Genomic DNA, 7,422 nt, shown 5'->3' on the forward strand with positions numbered 1-7,422 from the left:
CCTGGCAGATAGAACACAGTGGAAGTGATGGCGTGCTAAACTTGAGCCTGGTCCCTAAGAAACCTTGCAGCCTTCTGCTGTACCTCCCGGACCCCGTCACTGCCATGAGAACAAGCCAGGCTGGGCAAGCACACAAAGTTCATTCATTCCAGACAAGACCCCAGACATGGCAGCACGCCTAGCCAAGTTCTGCAAAGCCGACCTGCAGCTGACTGCAGATGGGTGAGGGGCCCAGCTGAGACCAGAAGAATCACCTGCCTAGATTGCTGACCCACAGAATCATGAGCTACATAACTTTTTTAAGCCGCTAAATTGTGTGGTCACTTTTTATCCAGCCATAGGTGATTGACAACATGAGACAATGTGTATAATCACTGAAGAGGATCAGGCTGTATGGCTTGTAGGACAGAGAAGGAAGCGATTGATTCTCATTGTAGCAACCTGGGAAGACTTCCTGGAGTAAGTGCTGTTTTACCTAAGGATTATGGAGTTGTAAGTACCAAAAACTTGATCGCAACTTGCTCAGAGTTCAAGGGACTTCATTGCTTTACGAAATGGAAAGGTCCAAAGGTAAAGTATGCTTCAGGCAGGGTTTGATTCAGCAACACGGATGCCAAAGACCTGTCTTTTCTATTCTTCGTTTCTGAGGCATCGGCTTCATCCTGTGGCTGCCAGCTCTTGTGGTTACAAGACAGCTGTTAGCAAGTTCTGGAAGCTACCTTCTTTATTCATATCTCCCAGAAAGAACATTTTTTCATGTACTTTTTCCTGAAAAGCAAAGAAACATCTTTCCCAAATACCTCTAGTAAATGTTCATGCTGCAATCTTAAATGGAGTCATTTACTCATTCCTAAAACCCTTTAGTTAGGCCCAAAGGATGGGTGGGGTGTGATGACTGGTTTAAGTCCACCTGGGCTCACCTTTAGACAATGCAAGGAGAGCCCATGCCTCTGATACACTCATAGGTCAGGGCAGGGGCTCCTATACCTGAAAGAGGAGGTTTCTGTTTCAAAGAAGAGAGGGGGGTAAGAGACACTGAGTGCCCACACACAGTGTCCTGTACAGACAGCGTGGGCATTGTTCTCAGGGAAGACAGCGCCTCAAGGATCCCTGGGGGAAACCAAAGTGGGCTCCCACCAGGTTCACTGCTTTCTCTGTCTTGTTATCCTCACCACTGCAGCCATTAAGGAAGAGCACACCAGACCCGAAGGCAAGTGGACAGTAGGTTACTGTCTTTTTATTTTTAACTTTACAGTATGGGATTATATTATTTTCTAATGAAAACCAGCATTTTATTACATTTTAATTACTTAAGAGATCTTGAAGTAGCTTCGACTCTTAAAAATCTGAATTCCAATAGGTAAGGCTAAAGCCCCCTTGGCTCTGATAAGCATCCTTGGCCCTCGTTATAGCCCCTGCTCCCACTCTCAGAAGTAAAGCACTGCTGCAATTTCTTACGTTCCTTTCCAGGGACCCCCCTTTTATACTGTGATAAAAATTCATAAAATTTACCATCTTGACCATTTTTTTAAGTACAGTTCAGCAATGTTAGGTATATATTCACGTTGTTGTGAAACATCTCCAGAATTTTTTCATCTTGCAAAACTGAAACTCTGTTCCCATTAAACGGCTCCACTCTACCCCTCCCCCCGCCCCTGGTAACCACCATTCTACTTTCTGTCTTTGTGAATTTGACTACTCTAGGTACCACTTATTGGTGGAATTATATAGTATTTGCCATGTGTGTGTGTATGTGTGTGTAGAGATGGCTTTTTTTCTCCATGTTGCCCAAACTGATCTCAAATTCCTGGGCTCAGCTGATCCACCCACCTTGGGCTCCCAAAGCACCGGGATTACAGGTGCGAGCCACCATGCCTGGCCAAAACTATATAGTATTAGCCTTTTTGTGACTGGCTTATTTCACTTAGTATAATGTTCTCATCCATGATGCAGCATGTGACAGAATATCCTTCCTCTTTAAGGCTGAATGACATTCCATTGGATGTATAGATCACATGTTGTTGATCCATTCACCCATCAGTGGACACTTGGGCTGCTTCCACCTCTTGACTGTTGTGCATAGTGCTGCTATGTATGTGGGTATGCAAATATCTCTTTAAGATCCAGTGTCTTAGGCCGTTTGCACTGCTGTAACAAAATACCATAGACTAGGTAGCTTATAAAACAGAAATTTATTTCCCACAGTTCTAGAAGCTGGGAAGTCCAAGATTAAGAGGTGTCAGCCCCTTTGGTGTCTGGTCAGGTCCCTTCCCTGGTTTGTAAATGTTGCTTTCCTGGTTTGTAAATGGTGCTTTCCTGGTTTGTAAATGGTGCTTTCTCTGTGTCCTCATCATGGTAGTGGGCTAAGGCAGCTCTCTGGGGGCCTCTTCTATAAAGGCACTAATCCCATTCATTAGGGCTCTGCTCTCCTGATTTAGTCACCTCCCAAAAGTTTCATCTCCCAATACCATCACCTTTGGGGTTATGATTTTAACAAATTTGGCGGGGGCATAGCATTCAGACCATAGCACCCTGCTTTCAATTCTTTGGGGTATATACCCAGAGGTGGGATTCCCGGATCATATAGTAGTTCTCTTAATTTTTAAAGGAACTTCCATACTGTTTTCCATAGCAGCTACTCCATCTTACAATCCCACCAACAATGTACAATGGTTCCAATTATATAAGGGCCAACACTTTTTATTTTCTGGTTTTTTGATAGCAGCCATCCTAATGGTTGTGAGGTGGTATCTCATTGTGGCTTTGATCTGCATTTCCCTAATGATTAGTGATCTTAACTTTTCATGTACTTTTTGGACATTTGTATATCATATCAGTTCATTTTGCACTGCTGTAAAGGCATACCTGAGACTGGAGACTGAGTACTTATAAAGAAAAGCGGTGTGTTTGGCTCATGGTTCTGCAGGGAGCATGGCACTGATATCTGCTCGGCTTCTGGAGTGGCCTCAGGAAACTTGTACTCACAACGGAAGGCAAGGGGAGCTGACACCACACGGTGCGAGAGCAAGAGGAAGGCAGGAGGTGCCAGGGTCTTTTCTGCAGTCAGATCTTGCAGTAACTAATAGAGTGAGAGCTAACTCATTACTGTGAGAACAGCGCCAAGCATCCCCATGACCCTAACACCCACGACTAGGCCTCATCTCAAACACTGGAGGTTACATTTTAACATGAGATTTGGAGGGGGCAAATATTTAAACTATAGCATAGATCATCTTTGGAGAAATGCCCATTTAAGTCTTTTGTCCGTTTTATTGATATATTACTTATTATTGTTATTATTTCAGATGGAGTTTCACTCTTCTTGCCCAGGCTGAATGCAATGGCGCAATCTCGGTTCACTTCAACCTCTGCCTCCCAGCTTCAAGCGATTCTCCTGCTCCAGCTTCCCAAGTAGCTGGGATTACAGGCACACACCACCATGCCTTGCTAATTTTTTATAGTTTTAGTAGAGACAGAGTTTCACCATGTTGGTCAGGCTAGTCTTGAATTCCTGACCTCAGGTGATCCGCCTGCCTCAGCTTCCCAAAGTGGTGAGATTACAGGCGTGAGCCACCACTCCCGCTTTTGCTCGTTTTAAAATTGGGTTATTTGATTTTTTGTTGTTGAGTTGTAGCGTTTTTTTGTATACTCCGAATACTCACTCTTCATTGCCAAGTCCAATGTCATGAATAATTTCCCCTATGTTTTCTTCTAGGAGTTTCATAGTTTTATGGCTCACATTTGGGCAATTAGTTCTCCATGCTCTTTTAAAGTTATTTCTGTGGATAGTTGATAGAAGAGATACATAGGTATCTCCATAGAAAATATTTTTATGTAGTTCTGTTATATGCATTTTTATTGCTACGATTTTGTTTAACCTAATACATACTGTTCTGATGTTGGCTTTTTTATATTTTATAAGTCTTTTTAAATTATTTTTAATTGCTGCTTAGTATTCTATGGTAATGATCCGCCACATTTTATTTTGTCTTTTCCCTTTTAATGGTACTCGTGTAGCTGGTTGCTAAAGGAACATTTCCTACTTTGGAGGAATTACTTTTCTTCTTATTATTATACTTTTAAGTTCTAGGGTACATGTGCACAACATGCAGGTTTGTTACATAGGTATACATGTACCATGTTGGTTTGCTGCACCCATCAACTCGTCATTTACATTAGGTATTTCTCCTAATGCTCTCCCTCACTCAGCCCCCTGCCCGCAACAGGCCCAGTGTGTGATGTTCCCCTCCCTGTGTCCATGTGTTCTCATTATTCAATTCCCACTTATGAGTGAGAACATGCGGTGTTCGATTTTCTGTACTTGTGATATTTTGCTGAGAATGATGGTTTCCAGCTCATCCATGTCTCTGCAAAGGACAAGAACTCATCCTTTTTTATGGCTGCATAGTATTCCATGGTGTATATGAGCCACATTTTCTTTATCCAGTCTATCATTGATGGGCACTTGGGTTGGTTCCAAGTCTTTGCTATTGTGAATAGTGCCGCAATAAACATACGTGTGCATGTGTTTTTATAGTAATATGATTTTATAATCCTTTGGGTATATACCCAGTAATGGGATTGCTGGGTCAAATGGTATTTCTAGTTCTAGATCCTTGAGGAATCACCACATTGTCTTCCACAATGGTTGAACTAATTTACACTCCCACCAACGGTGTAAAAGCGTTCCTATTTCTCCACATCCTCTCCAGCATCTATTGTTTCCTCACTTTTTAATGATTGCCATTCTAACTGGTGTGAGATGGTATCTCATTGTGGTTTTGATTTGCATTTCTCTGATGGCTAGTGATGATGAGCGTTTTTTCATATGTCTGTTGGCTGCATAAATGTCTTCTTTTGAGAGGTGTCTGTTCATATCCTTTGACCACTTTTTGATGGGATTATTGTTTTTTTTTTCTTATAAATTGATTTAAGCTCTTTGTAGATTCTGGATATGAGCCCTTTGTCAGATGGATAGATTGCAAAAATTTTCTCCCATTCTGTAGGTTGCCTGTTCACTCTGATGATAGTTTCTTTTGCTGTGCAGAGGCCCTTTAGTTTCATTAGATCCGATTTGTCTATTTTGGCTTTTGTGGCCATTGCTTTTGATATTTTAGTCATGAAGTCTTTGCCCATGCCTATGTCCTGATTGGTATTGCCTAGGATTTCTTCTAGGGTTTTTATGGTTTTAGGTCTTACATTTAAGTCTTTAATTCATCTTAAGTTAGTTTTTGCATAAGGTGTAAGGAAGGGATCCAGTTTCAGCTTTCTGCATGTGGCTAGCCAGTTTTCCCAGCACCATTTATTAAATAGGGAATCCTTTCCCTATTGCTTGTTTTTGTCAGGTTTGTCAAAGATCAGATGATTGTAGATGTGTGGTGTTATTTCTGAGGTCTCTGTTCTGTTCCACTGGTCTATATATCTGTTTTGGTACCAGTACCATGCTGTTTTGGTTTCTGTAGCCTTGTAGTATAGCTGAAGTCAGGTAGCGTGATGCCTCCAGCTTTGTTCTTTTTGCTTAGGATTTTCATGGCAATGTGGGCTCTTTTTTGGTTCCGTATGAACTTTAAAGTAGTTTTTTTCCAATTCTGTGAAGAAAGTCATTGGTAGCTTGATGGGGATGGCATTGAATCTATAAATTACCTTGGGCAGTATGGCCATTTTCATGATATTGATTCTTCCTATCCATGAGCATGAAATGTTCTTCCATTTCTTTGTGTCCTCTTTTATTTCATTGAGCAGTGGTTTGTAGCTCTCCTTGAAAAGGTCCTTCACATCCCTTGTAAGTTGGATTCCTAAGTATTTTATTCTCTTCGTAGTAATTGTGAATGGGAATTCACTCATGATTTGGTTCTCTGTTTGTCTGTTCTTGTACAGGAATGCTTGTGATTTTTGCACATTGATTTTTGTATCCTGAGACTTTGCTGGAGGAGATTTTGGGCTGAGATGATGGGGTATGTAAATATACAATCGTGTCATCTGCAAACAGAGACAATTTGACTTCCTCTTTTCCTAATTGAATACCCTTTATTTCTTTCTCTTGCCTGAGTCCCCTGGCCAGAACTTCCAATACATGTTGAATAGGAGTGGTAAGAGAGGGCATCCTTGTCTTGTGCCAGTTTTCAAAGGGAATGCTTCCAGTTTTTGCCCATTCAGTGTGATATTGACTGTGGGTTTGTCATAAATAGCTCTCCCTTAGTATTTTGAGATATGTTCCATCAATACCTAGTTTATTGAGAGTTTTTAGCATGAAAGACTGTTGAATTTTGTCTAAGGCCTTTTCTGCATCTGTTGAGATCATCATGTGGTTTTTGTCATTGGTTCTGTTTATGTGATGGATTACAGTTTATTGATTTGCGTATGTTGAACCAGCCTTGCATCCTAGGGATGAAGCTGACTTGATCGTGGTGGATAAGCTTTTTGATGTGCTGCTGGATTCGGTTTGCCAGTATTTTATTGAGGATTTTCGCATTGATGTTCATCAGAGATATTGGCCTAAAATTCTCTTTTTTTGTTGTGTCTCTTCCAGGCTTTGTTATCAGGATGATGCTGGCCTCATAAAATGAGTTAGGGAGGATTCCCTCTTTTTCTGTTTTTTGGAATAGTTTCAGAAGCAATGGTACCAGCTCCTCTTTGTACCTCCAGTAGAATTCGACTGTGAATCTGTTTGGTCCTGGACTTTTTTGGTTGATAGTCAATTTATTACTGCCTCAATTTCAGAACTCGTTATTCGTCTATTCAGAGATTCAGCTTCTTCCTGGTTTAGTCTTGGGAGGGTGTATGTGTCCAGAAATTTATCCATTTCTTTTAGATTTTCTAGTTTATTTGTGTAGAGGTGTTTATAGTATTCTCTGATGGTAGTTTGTATTTCTATGAGATCAGTGGTGATATCCCCTTTATCATTTTTTATTGTGTCTATTTGATTCTTTTCTGTTTTCTTCTTTATTAGTTTTGCTAGCTGTCTGTCAGTTTTGTTGATCTTTTCAAAAAAAATCTGCTCCTCGATTCACTGATTTTTTGAAGGTTTTTTTTTTTTGCATCCCTGTTTCCTTCAGTACTGTTCTGATCTTAGTTATTTCTTGTCTTCTGCTAGCTTTTGAATTTGTTTACTCTTGCTTCTCTAGTTCTTTTAATTGTGATGTTAGGGTGTCTATTTTAGATATTTCCTGCTTTCTTTTGTGGGCATTTCACGCTGTAAATTTCTCTACACATTGCTTTAAATGTGTCCCAGAGATTTTGGTACATTGTGTCTTTGTTCTGATTGGTTTCAAAGAACATCTTTTTTTCTGCCTTCATTTCATCATTTACCCAGTAGTCATTCAGGAGCAGATTGTTCAGTTTCCATGTAGTTGTGTGGTTTTTGAATGAGTTTCTTAATCCTGAGTTCTAATTTGATTGCACTGTGGTCTGAGAGACAGTTTG

This window comes from Rhinopithecus roxellana, chromosome 5 (genome assembly GCF_007565055.1).
Source record: "Rhinopithecus roxellana isolate Shanxi Qingling chromosome 5, ASM756505v1, whole genome shotgun sequence".
Taxonomy (NCBI): Eukaryota; Metazoa; Chordata; class Mammalia; order Primates; family Cercopithecidae; genus Rhinopithecus; species Rhinopithecus roxellana.